Source organism: Phalacrocorax aristotelis, chromosome 6 (genome assembly GCF_949628215.1).
Source record: "Phalacrocorax aristotelis chromosome 6, bGulAri2.1, whole genome shotgun sequence".
Classification (NCBI taxonomy): Eukaryota; Metazoa; Chordata; class Aves; order Suliformes; family Phalacrocoracidae; genus Phalacrocorax; species Phalacrocorax aristotelis.
The window spans coordinates 61,090,275-61,108,761 of record NC_134281.1 but is presented as its reverse complement, the minus strand read 5'-3'; the positions used below and the strand labels follow the sequence as shown (position 1 = coordinate 61,108,761).

At 38.2% G+C, this 18,487-nt stretch overlaps 1 protein-coding gene and 1 long non-coding RNA gene across 3 annotated transcripts in view; one reads left to right on the top strand and one right to left on the bottom strand.

The window, feature by feature from the left end:
- The window catches only part of LOC142059419 (uncharacterized), a 443,822-nt gene that overhangs the window by 240,022 nt on the left and 185,313 nt on the right, over positions 1–18,487 (bottom strand). The gene's annotated exons all lie outside the window — the stretch shown is intronic.
- OLFM3 (olfactomedin 3) overlaps positions 1–18,487 on the top strand; it is a 65,829-nt gene that overhangs the window by 734 nt on the left and 46,608 nt on the right. The gene's annotated exons all lie outside the window — the stretch shown is intronic.

The following is an 18,487-nucleotide window of genomic DNA, read 5'->3' as shown; positions in this document are numbered from 1 at the left end:
TGCACTGTGCCGCTGAAGAGGAATGGTGACGGAAACCCCCTCGGCCTGCTGGCCTCTGTGGTGCTGCAGCTCGGAGGCGCAGAACTTGTCTCGTTTGGCTTTTTGTGGCAGGCAATCGTGCAACTGCGAGCGTTATTAAAAAAAGTAACAGGAGAGAAAATGTTCTTACAGTATTGCAGTACGTTACCAGCAGTAGCTCGTACCGTGTTGCCACAATTTACATTGTCTGTTGGTGAATGTCATTTTAATGATACTGTTTAGGTAGCAGACAACCATATGAGGCAACGTTCAGCTCTTGCAGCCAGCTTTTCCCTTTTAAAATAAAGGAATTAATTGCAGAAATTAATCATATACAAATATGTACTGAGTTTCCAACAATACAAAAGGAATGTTCCCCCTTAAAAATATAAAGATAGAACTTGAAAAGCAATCCAGAGGAAATCTGATTTACGGCTGCGGTATTCTGACGGCTTTTTAACCAGTAAGATACAGTGACAAATTAAAGAAGCAGGAGGTGATATAGGATTAATAACTTTAGCTAAATAATTAATTATGTCAGTGTTAATAAGTAGGAGCTATTTTGGACGTATCAGCTAGTGCTATGGCTGTAAAGAGACTCATCAGGCAACGCACAGGAGTTCCACATCACATCTGAGTGAATAGCAGCACATGGTCACAGAATGGATAATTACGGGATTCCACCCAGTCATTTTTCTTTATTTTTCTATCTTCTGTTACACTTAGAGAGAGCTATTAAAGTTTAGAGACTTACAGAGACTGTGTGAAAGCAGGAAAAGCAGAATTTGTACCGCTGTCTAGGCACAGAAGAATAAACCCACTAATGAAGCAAGCAAGCTTCAGCTGGCAGAATTATTCTTTTAGTTCAGGTGTCAGAGAGATGCCCCGAAATAACAGGAAGAAATGCTCCATCTTATGTGTCTGTCACGATCCGGCACTAAAAAGCAGGGTGAGCCACTGGAATGAACTGGCATAAATTAACTTTTGAAACTTTGCTCCTAGCCCTTTTTGCTGTGGCACGCTGGGCAGAGGGCACAAAAATGGCCTTTTATTCATCACTCTGTGTGACATTTTCAAGGATATTAAAATGTTTATTGCAGGCTCTTTTAACTTTGTGAAGGGGTCATGAGCCAGAAAGCTCAAAAATCCTTAAGATTATGTAAAAATAAGAGCCCTTAATCAAAGTCTGGTGTTTATCAGAGCTAATTTGGCTCTTCAGAAGTGAAAACATGAAATCAAATGGTTACTCAGATCCTTGCTTAAGATGCCATATGGTAGATAATCATTTAGTTTTGTTGACTGTGAACAACAGATTTCATATTTCTGTGAAAAATGATATACATAAAATGTTTACGGGGTTTTTTTAGCAAATAAGTACAAGTTGTGATTGCAATATCACTTTAGAAATGGAATTTATCTGTTATTTATCTTTCTTTATGCTAAATTGAAACAGAATAGTAATTTTGTGCCCTGCAGGTTGGGAAGCATATATATCATGTGAGAGTAATTGAAGGAAACACAGGGCTGTTAAATTCTTTCTTTTCCAAAAGAAATGTGCTCATGAGTAGACAGGCAACTTTCTGCATGCCCTTGACACTCACAAATGATCCAGCTATTCAAATTCAAACTATTGTATGAAAATAAATCACATCAGATGTTTCAGAGTATACCCAATACATTCCTATTCGTGTCCTATGTAATTAATATGCAAGTAGTAACTTATTTTACTGATCAGCTACTTTAAAATAATGCCTGGGGAAAAAAAGCTTTGATTTAGTACCAGGCCATCACTGGCTCAAGAGAGCTGCCCACAGGCAGTCTTATTATGACAGGGCTTTTACGCTAAACTTACTAGGTTATTTACTGATTGTCAAGTGTTTAAGTATCGCCATCTTATGGTAAAATATGTAACAAAAAAAAAAATATTCTACAGTCTCTGGAACGTTAAGATTTTGTTTCAACCATAGTAGTTTATTGCCCATGCTTTTGTATTTCTTCCCCCCCCCCCCCGCCCCATTAAACATGATCTAGAATATTGACCAGCTCTGGAAATTCTTCTTTGACAAATGGAAGACAGCTCACTACTTTAAACACTCTTAGTGCTAATTACAGAACATCAATTTTAAGAGACTTATTAAATGTTACATCTGTTAATTTGATTCTCATTCTTCTCTGTGTTTACATAGAAAAATGCAAGAAAATATAATTATTTGTGAGCATGTATTTCAGTAAAGTTTTATTTCCAGCAGGGTGGCCAGATATTCAGCAGGAAGTCAGCTATAAGGAAAGGACTTGGGATATAAAATCTTTCCTTTTTCCTGTACTTCAGTGCAGTATCTTGAAAGAGGAACTATTAAATATTAGGAAATTTCTAAGAGTTACTGCTAGATGGCATCTCTGTGCTGCTTTTCTACAAGCCTGGAGTTTTCTGTAATGACCTTCATAGTATGTACAGTGGACTTCTTTTGTAAGGGTTACTTTTGCTGGCCATCATTTGATAACCGCAGGAGTATACCCCAATAAGCATTTTAGAGTGATGTAATGCTGCTGCATGTAGGAATCAAGCTCAGCAGGTTTCAGAGTCTAGATGGCATTTTTTAAGTTTAATTTTGAAAATTTATTCTGAAAAATATGTTCATTTGTCAATGCAGTTAATGAGCTTTATGCCTTTAAACTTTATAATGGCTGTACGCCCTACATCTGCTGGGTTTCAATTTTTTTGAATTGCGCAAAAAAGATGTTTCCGAAGAAGACTGGCAAGTATTATCCCAACCTGAAGCTTAGTATCATTAAGGACAATTACAGAAAGCAACTGTTACCTGTATTCTTTGCTTGGGTTAATAGGATGTTTGGGAATACTAACATTAAAAATTAAAAGCAAATTTGAAACCAGTCATCTATTCTTTGAATGCTTAGTTAAACTTTGCATTTTGATCTTTGGAATGGCTGTGTTTCTAGATCTCAAAAAGCTACAGTTTTCACAAATATCAGACTACATGATTAGCCACTAAAATCTTTTTTCCCCGGATTTCAAGAACTTGTCAGTAGGAAGACTGCGCTGCTTTAATGCTGCTTCACAATACAAATTAAGTCATCCCTACCATGAGGCTTTATAACAAGAATATTATGTACAAACAAGGGTTACCACAATACACTATTTTAGTTGGAAATACGACTCGTACTACTACAATACTATGCAAAATTAAATTGAAATCTCATTAGCTACTTGGAAATTAATTTACCCTGTTTCCTACAGTATTAGTAGTTCGTCAATATGAAAATTGTATGTTATTATTTAGCCTGCTGATTTAAGAACGCTCTAAACTGTTAATTGCTAAACATGGTCAACTCTTGCTTGGTGTCTGCTCTCCCATTTCTGATCAACATGATTCAGTAGCCACTGAAGAACATCCTACTGCTATGAATATATCCTGGGCCCTCTCCCAGGTGTCACCCCAGTTATGTTACTCTCACTCCAGTAACTTCAGTCAATGGGTAAAGGCCAAAGACTGATGTTGACACTACTGGTTCTTCCTGCAATGCTCAGTACAATGCCTTCTAACCTTTCAGTCCCGGAAAAAAGGATGCTATATATATTTCCTATTCATCCATGCTCAAGGACACATATCCACTATGTGTTATAGAAAGTCACAGAAAGGAATTCACCACATCATTTTAAGTAACATATATGAAGATATTAGAAGGGACTGTGCCAAAACACGCATGTGAGTGACGCCCACGTGACTGCTAACTCTGCTGGTGCTATTGGACACTGCGTGGTCTTGAAGGGCTTTCTAAAACTGTTGGTGCTATGTGAAGAGACCTTTTTCTTCCCCTAGCTAAAACCAGATTCCTCTGTTGTTCACTACTAATATGACTGCTACTTCTTTGCACTCATACACTGATTATATAACATTACACATAATCACAAAAAATAAAATTGTATATGTATACACAGGCATATGTGTAGACATACACTAAGTAATTCTTTTCTCATGAGAAACATTTATTTTCCCATTAGATGCATATTGCCTTCAGGTAACCAGGCTTCCACCTTTCTTCTATAGTTGGTCAAGTATAAGACAATAAAGGAGCATTTGCACCAAATACGCAAAGAAGAAAAAGCTGAAGCAGAGAAGGTGACTGTCAGGGACAGGAAACGCAGTATAACAGCTATTAGAACAACATCCAGCTGTAGCTCTAAAAATGGTGTTTCTGGTTGGCTACAGATCTAACACAGTTAACAAATTTCCAGTTCAAATCCATGAAGTTCATAGGAGCCTATTAAATGAACAGGGAGTGCTCAGAGAGGCTCCAGCCTATGCTGGGCACTGAAGTCTCCTTTTTCAATGCTGTAGTATGACAAAAATGCTTCAGGGCATCACTTAGGCATTCTTACTGGATCCTCACTGCAAACCGGGTAAAATTCAAGCACCTTGTGTAAATCTGTGCAGCAGTAGTCTGGGAGGAGCCCTCTCAAAGCCTGTCTTTCAGAAGAGCAGCCCTCTACCCTACCGCCTCACTCCACAAGGCACTGGATTGCTTGTATAAGATGAAACCTAGAGAAGGCCACGGCTTTGCGTGTCTGGGTTTGAACACAGAATTATTTTCATGAGGGAGCATTCAGGAACAAGTGGAAGACTTTTCTTACTTATAGAAATGAACTGAAAAGTTCTGAAATTCTTGCATTTAAACCTAAGTGGCATAAAAACAGAAAGAAAGAACATACAACGGAATTCTAGACCGGAGCTATTATTCACGTTTTTAAACCAAGATGCGTGACATGAGCACATGTTTCTATACGCGTTAATCATTCCACTTAAGAACCTAGCCAGCAGAATTCTTAGTCCTCCAAGCTGGTAAAAAACAGAAATCCAGTAGCAGTACATATTTCTTTTAGAAAGACTTTGAATTATCTACAGGAAAACATTCAGGATTTAAATATTTTATTGTATTTCAAAAATTCTGAAAGATCAAAGAGCTTCAATCATACTTGTTTAGTATAAGGATACAGCATGCACTACTTCCCCTGTGGTCAGCTAATAAGTGTGCACTCTGTGCACCTTCTGAACAGAACAATTTACTGTTCACCTGATCTGACCTCGTTTTTCAAAAAGGAGTTCTTTTACTGGGGGGGGGGGGGGGGGGAAGAAACCAGCCCCAAATCTGTCCCCCTCCAGTATTTTTACTCACTTTCTTTTTTCCTCCCGAGAGGAAATGATCTTAATGTATGCACAGGGAGATCTTAAAAACTCTCGAAGTACACAGCATCAATCTTCATGTACTTTGTCCTGGCATTAATGAAGTTTTTGTTGAGTTTGTTACAAAGGAAAAACAGGCAATAAATATCTTAACCATTCCTTTATTCAGTCAGCTGGGAAACTTTCCTAACGCTAGAAAGAAATCAATTTTCTAGAGGACCGAATTCCTCTTACTTCAGTACTAAGTTATCTTAACCACCAATTCAGAAAGTTGGTTCTTTTGGTTATCATATTTGCGCTGGAACACATTGAGCGTTAGCCAGAAAGGACAGTGCATGTTATCCAAGAAGTAAGAATGTAAGTGAAACGAAAGTGTAAAGGTGGCTGTTCTCTAGTGACAGCTGCATTCAACTCTAATTTAGACATGGACAAAAAGTTGCAACTTTAACAATTCTGATTATGACACTTTATTATCTAGCTATGTGAGGGACACCCATCCACCGCTGATGGCCACTTGATAGCTTTCCCTGTCTGAAATAAAGGAGTTACCCTCATCTCATTTCAGGATGCAGGAATCGAATATGAGCAGTTAAGGGAGCATTTGCCTCTGTTCTTGCATTTAAGATTCATATTACAATGTTTGGGCGATGGCGAAACCCAAGCAAGACAATTCTGAGATTATTTCTTAATGCTGTGCACAGCACAGTGGCAAGAAATGTATCTGAGATAAAAGGAGACTGAACGTGGACATAACCTCTTATGTCCTAGCATTACTTCCAAGAATCGGTGACACTTCACCACAAGCATGGACTGCAGCTTCAGGTTTTTTCATCAGTGACTCCAATCTTAAAGGCAACTAGACTTCTGTCAGCAGCATAATTCATCCAAACACTTGAAACTATTTCAAAAACATGACTATTTTTCTTGTCACTGTTTTGTTCCTGTCATTAAAGGGTTTTAAATTCTAAACCTGGTGTTGTCTGGAATTGGAGAATGCGTATTTCTGTCTGAAAGAGATGCTGAGACAACAGAATGCAAAATAGCAAGTCCCCTGATACGGATTATCTTATCCCCATTCATAAGACCATCCCAATGGGAATAGTACTAAAAGACTTTTTTCTATAAATAGGGAAATAACCCGGGTATCAGACAAAGAAAGTACCATTTGTCTAGCTAGCTCAGTGTTGACTAGAACTAAATGATCTCTAGTCCTTGTCATTACTGGCCAGCTTCTAGAAATACTTTCCTAATAACTACCTTTTCTGCCAACACGACGGAGTCATACTGATGAACTAAGTACACCACAAAATGTGCGTGTGCAGGGAAGGAAACGCAGAATGCAAAACAGCAGTGATTCAAGCCGATAACATGGAGGAGGTGACTGTACTCATGGATACAGCAGCATACACGATGATTTGCTTACTTAAATTTCATGGTGGTATCACAGGTAGCATATACCTTTTTCGTACTACCCTACGCTCTCTTCAACTTGATGACAGAGGTTGACTTATCAGAAAAGCAAAAGAAACAACCAGGCACATTTTTCATAAGTCAGTCAAATTGGAACTTGAGTTACAGCCAAAAGTAGGTCAAAAGGGAAATACCAGGCCTTGGGATTTTGTACAGTCTTACCCAGCTGCTTCTGTATCCATGTCTTTTCACAAGAAAAAAAAACATATTATGTAATTATTCACAAAATATGCACTCCTATTTATTTAAAGCTTTTTTCCTCAGGAGCAATTAAAGTGATTTTAATATTCTGACCCCTTCTGAGCCTTTCTCAGACTTTTAAAGCACTTTGATAACTAATCTAAAGCAGCCCCAGATAACACAAATGTAATTTTTTCATCCTGCATTCCCCTCAAGAAGTCATCTGTCTGCTGCCCTGCCTTCTAACCAAACAAATCCTTGTAACTGGGAATGCAGATTTAATATTCCTATTTACTTATTTCACTGAAAAGTGTGTATCAGTTAGCATAACAGCGGCTTAAGCAAATTCTGAAACCAAGTAGCCCTCTTCACTGCTGTGGTTTTGGGAAATAGTGTTTACATCCTCCTGAAGCTGTAAAGTAGCCTATAAGGGGGGAGCCAGGACAACTGGAAAAGACTCCATTCTGAGGACTACAGCTTTACCAACTCTCTTATTAAGCACCAATCACAACACTGTGAATAATATTATTCTTTAATTATTGGTGTGTGTTATCAAACACCAGAGTTTTGTAGATATTTTCATGGACCTCTTTTTTTAGAACCACTCCTTTAAGAAAATACTTTAAAATATGTTTTAGTATGTCCCTTTCAAGGAGATAACTAAGCACTTAAATAATTTTCTGTATATGAAACTGTAGATCTTACTTGAGTTTGGACTTCAGTTTTAAAATTGGATTTACAGAAATATGACTGTCAGTACATTTAGAATACATTAATACCTGTGGTGACAGCAAATATTATTGAGATCTCATGGACGCAAACCTGTCACACACGTACTTGTATCAAACGGGGTTGTTCAGTCTCAGCCTCCCTACTGCCATTATTTTTTCCTATTCATTTTGTGTAACCTCTTACATATTATTGTAACAAATCTACCTTCTTATAATAAGATTCTGTGCATTTTCAATATACGGTATTGAGACTTTTCCAAGAAAATAGAATGAAAACAGTGTAGTTGTAACCCCGAGCTACTGTACTGAGTAACAAACGGCACATAGACCAGATGATGGTATGAAGAATTTAGATACAGCTGTAGATATATGCACTCTCAGTTCTCAAAGCAAGCGTGTGACAGGTCTGAATTTATAACGAGATCTCGGATCAATATTATCTGCTGTCATCACAGGTATTTCTGGGCACTTGCATAAAGAATACAGAGGTGCATGTCAGGCAGGGTAGCAAATGAGCATGTTACAACAAATCTGCTTTTTCAGAAGCATAAAGTAGGGAACTTTGAATGTTTAGTAACTAATTCATATTTACAGAAATCAACTACCAATTATGTCCAATATCTTATGACACAAAAGTCAGATAAGCTCAGACATCACAAAAGCCTACAAGCATGTTAAATAAGAAAAACCACAGATGTCGAGTAATATTCAAATCATTGCATCAATAAAATCATTGTAGAAAGGAACAACAAAATACTGGTTAACGAAATCAGAATTGCCAAGTTCTTAAGTTTTCTTGGAGAACTGTGACCTCCTAAATTATTTATAATATGCCCTGCACATATTTTACTCAGCAGGACAATGAAATGAAAGCTGTTTGGAAATACCTTATTCAGAGAAAAGGTTTCTGCAAAGCAAATTTAAGCCTGAAAGTTACTTCTGTCACCTCAACTTAGCCAAGGAATTCTTTTAAAATATACGTTTCAAAGAGTGTTCAAAATTGTGGTTGTTTGCTTCAAGGTAAAATTACATTTCCTATGGGATCAGCATCATTCAATAGATTATTTTCTTTTGAGTTAGCCTTTCTAATACACTCAGCGATTTACTTTTTAAATCAGTAGCTATTTTTCAGAGACACAAAAAGCCTTGTCCAACATGTCAGTTACAACATTATATTCATTTTATTCAGCCCAGACATAATTTCTATTCTGATAACTGATTTATCTCGAACAGCAGTTACTTAACATACTTAGAGGAGTGAATTTACTAAGAAGAGTAAAGGGCTGTGCAGACTTCCCCCACTATTGGTCTCTGTGCATTCCCAGGACCTGTTCTAAGGCTCTGGCTCCCCGATCAGGATGTCTTCATGGCAACAGCACAGTAAAACTTGCCAAAATCAGAACCTTGAAGGTTACCCCTCCTGGTAATTATTTCAAGACATGCATATACAGAAATTAAATGGGGAAAAAAATACTAAGTGCAACTCAAAACCAAAAAATCATAATGAAATGGAGTGTAATAAAACTTGTTTTCCTGAGGACAAACACAGGGAATGATATTAACCTTTCAGTCAGTCAATACCAAATTAAAATAATACATGGTAGTTGCTCATTTATGGCAAATGCATCCTTAAATAGATGACAAAAACCTTTTCATTAACTCCTCCATAGCCTGAAGCTGTTTTATACAAAACAGGCCATGAAACTTTATCATCAGTGCAGTCAGAGACCTTTGGAGGTCTTCTAGCCCATACCTCCAGCCTTTCAGAGCCTCTCCGAAGAGCAGCTCTGGCCTTCGGCAGTTTCCACTGCTTTGGAGTCATTCTGCTCCATCCTCCTGAAGATGTTTAGCAGTATCAACCCCTCAGCGATGCCTCCCACTACCAGCTGCAAGTTAGACTCAAACCACTACCCTTTACCAGGCCAAACATTTGTCTGGCTGCCTTGTAATGCACCCACCCAGTTCATACCTCCCCAGTTCGACTACAACAAGGATGCTGTAGGATACCACGTCAAAAGGCTCAGTCCATGACACCCTCTGCTTACGGCTCAGGTAGCGTGAGGTATCTAGTGGTTTCTTTGTATCTGTTCCTATTTTTCAATCAGGATCTCTTGGGTATGGTTAAAGTCCATTCCTAGAGGAAAAATATATTTATCCAGTGCATACAAAGAGTATTTTGTGCTCATACAGTTTTGTTTTGAGGTTTGCTTTCATCAGGTCCTAAAAAAATTCAGTAAATACTGAGGTTTATAAAACCACGGCAGAAAGAAACATTGGTATTTTTATACAATGATGACTTACCTCTAAGTCATTTTCTATATAACTTCCCAATGCAACGTTACCATGAATGATAATTTTCAGTTCAGAGATTGTGATTACATAATCTTATTATTTGTTTTCCTATCTTTTTTATTGGAAGAGGAGACATTGATTTTTCCACATCATGGTTCTTATCCTAAAGTCATGAAAACTGAATTTATATTTATCAAACTTTTCAGCAGCAAACTAAGGGCCACGAGCATAAACTTCAGTGAAGTTCTTGGATTGGTCAATTCGGAATGATTGGAAAATTTAATTAGTTAGTGAGATACTGAGGTATTTCCTGGGCATTTTTTCCCCTATGGGAGAAGTAGAAATGTTATACAGTATACTGTGATCCATCTTCTTTACCACTTTGTCCACAACAACTCTTAGTTAACTGGCAGCCGTGACTCTTAGTTAAACTGAATTCTACCTATTGGCGGTGGTTTTGTGTTATTTTTTATATTTGAGAAATAAGTATTTCTTGGTATAAATCTCTCCTTTTTTAGACATAGGATATAATATCCTTGCCCAGTTGCACTACAAGTAAATTCAGCCAAATAAGCAAATTTACTTTCTGTAAATAATTTATTATTCTTATACTTCTCAGTCTGTCCCCATTCTAAATGAATTTATTCTAGTACTACTACTCTCCCTGTGCTCTAATACATTTTTCAGCAACTGTTTAGTCCTTGCTGCTTATTCTGCGTACTCCTTTTTGAGGTATTCTGAGAGAAACTCATTAGATTTTTTGAGATACACATTACATCACATAGGGAGGATTAGTCATATCTTTGCCCTATGTGTATTCCTGGCCCACATGGAGGACATCTGCCTCACGGATAGGCTTGTTCTCTGACTTGCGGCAATAGTCAGTCCTGTTTGAATGTATCCTAAAAACAGCTCAGGATACAGAGATTGCCACTGACCTGTTTTCCGTCCAGTCCCTGAATACATGCAGAATTATCAAATCATTAAAAATAATTAAAAAACATATGTACTAACAGTCTCCCATGAGGATCAGCTTTAGCCACAAGCAAAGAATATGGTCTCCTGCATTTTTGTCTTTTCAAAGCCTCAAGTTCCCCTCTGACTCTTTAATGTAAAGGCTAATCCTACTTCCACCTCTGCCTGCCGCGTAATATACTGCCTCCCAGACACCTTCTCGGTCCCCAGCACAAATTTTGGAAGTGCTCTTGCTTTTCCTTCTCTTTGTGATTAATATGTTGATATGAAAATTATATGGACATTACCATTTAACAAGCTCATACGTATGTTAGTAACATATGCAATCAAACTAGAGACACAAAAATGCAGTGGAACGGCTCACAGAATCACAGAATGGTATTGGTTGGGAGGGACCTTATAGATCATCTAGTTCCAGCCCCCCTGCCATGGGCAGGGACACCTTCCACTAGACCAGGTTGCCCAAAGGCCCGTCCAACCTGGCCTTGGACACTTCCAGGGATGGGGCATCCACAGCTTCTCTGGGCAACCTATTCCAGCACCTCACTGCCCTCAGAGTGAAGCATTTCTTCCTTATGTCTAATCTAAATCTACCCTCTTTCAGTTCAAAGCCATCACCCCTTGTATTATCACTACATGCCCATGTAAAAAGTCCCTCTCCAGCTTTCTTGTAGACCCTTTCAGGTACTGGGAGGCCGCAATAAGGTCTCCCCACAGCCTTCTCTTCTCCAGGCTGAACAACCCCAACTCTATCAGCCCATCTGATACTCCAGCCCTCTGATCATCTTCGTGACCCTCCTCTGGACTTGCTCCAACAGGTCCATGTCCTTCTTATGTTGGGGCCCCAGAGCTGAACACAGTACTCTGGTGTACAGTAATAGAGAGACCCCCACTCAGGCGGGGTGCCACGAGAGCAGAGGGGCAGATTCACCTCCCTCAACCTGCTGGCCACGCTTCTTTTGATGCAGCCCAGGATACGGTTGACTTTCTGGGCTGTGAGCGCACATTGCCAGGTCATGCTGAGCTTCTCATCAACCAACACCCCCAAGTCCTTCTCATCAGGGCTGCTCTCATTCCATTTTCCACCCAGCCTGTCTTTGTGCTTAGGATTCCCCCGACCAATGTGCAGGACCTGGCACTTGGCCTTGTTGAACCTCATGAGGTTCTCATGGGCCCACCTCCCAAGCCTGTCAAGGTCCCCCTGAATGGCGTCCCTTCCCTCCAGCATGTCAACCGCACCACACAGCTTGGTGTCATTGGCAAACTAGCTGAGGGTGCACTCAATCCTCCTGGCCATGTCGCCAACAAAGATGTTAAACAGCACCAGTCCCAAATCCGACCCCTGGAAGCTATATTCCATACTATGTCACACAAAAATTCAAGTTTCCAGTCTTACAGAAGTCCCTCCCAGCCCAGAAAACGATAATGAAACCAGAAGCAAAGAATAAGATAAGTTCCTCTAAGGTAGGAAGGCATATGAATAGTGAGATTGGCTATATCTCCACCCCTCTGCTGAATTTGCACATAAAACTTCTGAAGTTATGAATGCACCACATATTTCTACACTCTGTGATATTACAGATTCACATCAAAAAATCTGTCAGTTGTGGCTGTCACGAGGTTAAATAGCTGATTCGCATTCTAATCCCTTTTAGTAAGAAGTTTATAAAAATAATTTTTAATGACCTTCTGCTATACTAGTCCTGCAGATACTGCTAAAATAAATACTTCTGTATTAGCAGATGGTATAGCAACACATCTCTACCTTGTTTCCCTTCCATACTTCCTGCCGTGATCAGCAATCTATGCAGCACAATTCAAGGAGTTCAAATTTCTGTGCTGTAGTCGTCGTCTTTTGCTGATCTTTCTTTGCCCTCTGGCCTTGCCTTCTCATAAAACCATGTACATATTCCGCTCCAGTCAGTGAATGTGAATATCTTCACTGCAGAGATAGAGTAAAATCAGTGTATCCAAAGTTCCAATCATTAGCTTTACATTTACATGTGGTACCCTGGTGGCTTTAAATGATTGCTGTTGTCCTTATCTAGCGTGAATGGTGCTAGTGCAGTTCTCGGAGATCTTTAGAGTTTCTTTCAATTTAAACAGCTTTTAAATATTTCTCGGCACCACAGATGGAACATTCATTCAGGTGTTTCTTATAAAAACATTTTATATTTAAGTCATTTTGGTTAATGCTGGTCCAATGCATTTGAATCGGGAGAAGTACTAGAAATTACAAAATACAAAGACCCCCTATTACATCATTTTCATCATAAGTGCTTCAAAGTTTCAGAAGACCTACTTTTAAAGCAAATTGCAGCATCCAGAAAAAAATTAAGACTGTAGACATAAGGTAGTTTTTGCTCCCCATGATAATTTTTGTAGATCTAGCTTTTGCTGAAATGTTACAGATTTATTATTAATTGTGATGATCTGAGACAGAAAATTGTTTTGAAGAGACAAGAGGCTTTTTACAGAGAAATGCTCATGAAAGAATAACATCACAAAATCTGTTTAGGAAAGCTAACTATTAGCCTAAGGATTGTGCTTTTTTGTAAGATTGTGATTTTATCATCAAAAAATGCAATGACAAAAATGCTGACCCTTTCTCTGGAAAAGGCTAAATGTTTACTTAAGGAAAATAAGATCTCTTGCACGTTTTACATTATCCACTCTGTGCCCCAGTCAATCTTTTTCATAATCTCTCATTTCAGGGACAAGTTATCTCAATTGCTTCTAATGTTTATTTCCTACTCGTTTATGAAACATGTTTAATTCACTGTATCCATTTTTATTGACTTAAAGATATAGCTTCTGTTTTAAATATTCAATTCTTATAAAATTATTTCTATTAGGGGTGTGAAGGATTAAGGACCAAGGGCAGAGGAAGCGGCTCGTTTATTTTGCAGTTATAACCTTTCTATAAATTAAACCTTGAGCATCAGTCCTTTCAGTCAGAAGTCCACTATGGCAGACATTTATGTCAGAAGCGCAGCATCCTCCATTATGTCCATCGCGTTTGCTTTGGTGTGAAACACTACTGGACAGTAACTCGTACTCACAATAGCAGCAATGTTCTGTCCTTTGTTTCGAGCAGCAAAATACAGCTTTAGCCTGAGGACATATATGCTCCTCCTCCTCTTTCTCAATGAAAAAGAGGATGCATTTGAAGAAAATTTTGAATGGAAGTATTGACTGAGGCAGTGTTCTCTCGATGTTCCATTTATTTAGACTGTGGTGGTTATTTTTTTTAAATACTAAGCACTCCCTTCTCTAAGGTGGCCTTTCTCTCCTCAAGGACTCAAGAATGAAAAACTGTATTGGCTGAAACACGCAATTGTCATTAAAAAATATGTTATGAAGCGATAACTTTGCTTTCGTGAGCGTCACCAGGGACTAGACTGTGGAATTTTGGAATGGGCTGAGAAGTGCAATTCCTCCTCCCCAGATGCCTGTATTTATACTTGGCCTTTAATGGCCTTGAATAATTTAGCCTTAAATTTTAATTTTTTTGAGAAAATGAAAGAAAAGGCATTTTGAGGCAATGCTGGCAGTAGCCGTAGTATTCAAATGCCCAGTTCTAGATTTGTCAAGTGAGAAAGCTACGCAAACGGCTAAGGTTCACCGCTGTTGTTCGTACAGAAGAGCAATTTACCCAGCTGCTAGTGGCATTCATATTGCATTCGCCAGTGTCTGTCGGGAACAGATTAAATTGCTCCTGCTTATAGCCCTCTCCCATTTAGAAATGCCATGGAAATTAGATAAGGTTAAGGCTGGTTAGGTCACTGAGTCCACCTCTGTACAAGGGACATGACCACTTCATGTTTTCTCATACGGTTCCACAAATCACTTTCTAAATGGATGGTAATAGTGATGGCAGTTATTGAAAAAGAACTCCTGATAAGCCCTAACCGCCTAGGTTTCTCCGGCTAAATAGAAACAAGGTTGCAATTTTTTCTCCTCCTGAATTTTCCCAAACCACTTGGCAACTAGATATTGTCTAACACTCACTTTCCCTTTCTCATTAGTGCTCTTGGACATACGTTATTTGTATTTTCTCATTTCCTGCTTTAATAGCCTCTAACGCTTAAAAACGACTGATTTTATCATTTAACTTTCTAATTATTCTGGAATAAACTTCCAGAAACTAACCTCTTAGGCATTTTTTTTCATGTTAAAATACCACTCATTTCTTATCCACTGTCATAAATTTCAATTACAGCTTTAAAGATACAGCTGTATCATGTCATCATTAGTTTCCCAAACATTTGCAGTTTTTAAGGAAGTAAACTAGTAAATGTGCTATCTTTCTTTTCGAATATTTTTGCTTCCTCTGTGGAAAACATGCTATTATTAGCTAATTTCATACCAAAGACCTTAGGCTGCTTCTTTCTTCTCCCTCCAAAATGCCAGTTGTTGTTCTGTACCCGCACACTCCTTGTGTGCAATCCTGGAATGCTTTCTGACTAGCCATGCTCCTCACGGATCCCCTGAGCTGCTAGGCATTTGCTTTTCCATATTCAGTTGTCTTTAGAGGGTGGCTTCTTTCTCCAGGAACCTTTTTGATATTTTTCAGTTTGGAGAGATTCTTAAGAGTTTTGCTAAGTTTTGATGGATTCCTGCAGTCCCCTCCATATGCTGAATTTTGTTATTTCTATTATTATTTTTAATAATAATTGAAAGCAAATCCTCTGAGCTACAAATAAGAGCATTTCATGCCGAATGCACTGTTAACCTAAGGAAAACATCCCAAGATTACAAGAATTCACAAGATTAAGGTTCATGCACCATAGATGTTTGATTTGACTTAAAAGTATAACAGACAGATCTAGTAACTTGTTCATTGGACTGGAAAGAATTTCAGCTATCCTTCCAAGGGCATATACCCAAATTCTGGAACAGTTACTCCAGTTTGTATAACTAAAATGCTTCATGACAGGCACTGGGGATGGGGGAACCCCATCACTGCCTAAAGGTACCCTTTTTTTACCTTTTTTATATATATTGGTTGTTTTGGGGAGGCCATTTTTTAACAGAAGTCTGCTCAAACAGCACATTTACTGTAGTGGGAGGAACTAATGATCAGCCTACCTACCACCATCAATTTAAACAGAAGTTTAAGAAATATCTTAAATCATCTATTTGGTTATTTTAAATTAAAAAAAAAAATTATCTAGTCAGACAGCGGGCACTGGGACTTCTTTGCAGCTTTCCTTGGGTTTGTCTCCCATTAAAACCAAGGTATGGGGGAACCTGGTTACACACCCATAACTAGCCTTGTGTGGGCTTATAGCCAAAGCCTGCACCCAGAGCTAATAGCTGGCAAGCACTCTCAAGAGCCCAAACTTAGAAAATCAGAATTGAGCTGATAAATGTATCCAAATACTTTTTTTGCTCCTTCAGTTGTTGTATGGCACAAAAATTATCTTCTGAATTTTGTTGTTTGTAACAATGCCCGTATTATAAATGCTGAATGCATGAAATATTGCCCTTAGAGGATAAAATACAAAATCAATCTCAAATGAACAGAGTCTGATACCATGATAGCTTGTGATGGGAAGAAGGATGGCAGTAATAAGGACTTGGCAGAATGTGCTAAATAGTGGCCACATTGTGAAAAATCTCCTGGGTACCTGAAAAGTGGAAAGAATAGGCTTAGGAAGGGAAGATAACAGGAAACCCAAATGATATGATGCGAGATTAAAATAAAAAATTCTACTGGGAATGCCCTGGAAACACTGAAAATGGAAATACCTGATAAAACATGATGATACCTTGAGGGCTATTTTATCTTTCATAAAGCTACTGACCTATTAATAAAAGAGTATATTAAAAATAAGACTAACGGTACCATAGTAGATTGTGACGGGGATATGTTTCATTAAAAAATAGACTGCTGTTTGCCTAAAGAAAGCCCTATGGCTACACCTCCCTCTGCTTTCCACCAAGGACAAAACCGAGAGATAGCCAAAGAAAAAGCAGCAGCCAAGCTAGGTGCATTTCTCGCCTGCAACATCAATCAGTTGTGAGTCAGAACGTTACCGTACCGTGACTAGGTCAGCAGGCGTGTACCCATCAAAGATTATCTCTGACTGGACAAGCAGATCAGTGCAAGACGCCTATGAAGAAAATGAGGACGAAAAAGATTAAACGATTCAATATTTTTCTTTCCTAATGCACTGTCCTCGGTAGGCAGGAAAGAAAATAGAAATAAGATCTTCCACAAATAGTCATTCCCATTTTTAAACAAACGTAGGTTAAAAATTGCTTATACTCCTTTTCTAGCACGTAAAACTGATGACAGAGGAGGATGTTAGGGGAATATTGTAATATGTTTTTGAATAAGAGTTTATAATTTGAACTTGCATTTTTACAGGATAACAAAATTTGCCTGCTCATTTAAGAAATACCAATATATTTTATGGCTTATCAATCCAAAGTAGCTCACATTTTAGCATTCAGCTTTCTGAGTTATTCATAAAATAGCTACGCACCAGGAGCTATATATAGAAACATTGCTGAAAATAGTATTCTGTCTGTAGGCTGGTTCTAGTAAAAGAGGAAGCTAATTTTGTTAAATTGTTTAGATCAAATTATCTGCCTAGCCTTATTGAGTATACAGTGCAGTCTATTTTTACCTATGTGATGGGGAGCTCAGCACTGCTTAGGAGAGTATGATACAGCCTAGCACCTCCCACTGCTACAGTTTCTTTCCCAGTTCTTCATACTCAGATTCAGTCCCTACTGTTGTTTATAACAAACCCGCCCAGAGTTAGCTAATGCTGACAAAGCAATACCAATTTTGCTGATTACTGGGAAGGAGAAATATGTGCTCCGGTTGTAACTTCTACAAAGTAATTCCATACAATTATGAAAATTTAGAGAAAATAGGCAAGGGATCTCTGACTTAATGTACAGACCCAAGGATAAAAAGGCAAGGAAAGGGATCGGTGGCTGAAGCCTTAAAGAAGAATATTAAATACTATTCAATGGCAGGGAAGAGTAAAAGACTAAGAGATGATTGATTTTCTTTCAACGTATGGCTGAGAAACGTGTCAGAAAGCAAACAAAGCTAGGAATGAGCTACTGTGTATTTGAAACAGAATCCTTCACAGGGTGATTTACAGCTGCTCCCAGGTTTTATCACTCTTTAGCTAGCCATCAGTCTCAAGGAGTTTGCAACACAGGAAAAAAGCTCTTTCCTACTAGTTTTATAGATTCTTGCGGCATCATTTACTAGATTTTGAAGTAATTTATTTATATCTTTAAATAATGAGCACAATTACATAAATGCATTTTAAAGAATAAAGGGGGAAGCTACATGCTTGGGTTTTAAAATAATTTTTCCTACTTATTTTTCCTACTATAAACTTATAGTTCTTTGCAAGATGGGTCTAGATAGATAGCTGCACATGAATAGAAGTCATATTGTTAGCTGTCATCATAAGCAAAAATATCAATACTATTCTAAGGTGAGATCACATTTTCTATGCTGCTACCAAGACAGGAAATAGCATTTCTAACTCTTAGTATTCTCTCATGTTGTACTAAGACCTCAGCAGATATTATCGGGATATTCCACTAAGATTTAAAAAAACCTAGTGTCATCCATACTTATTA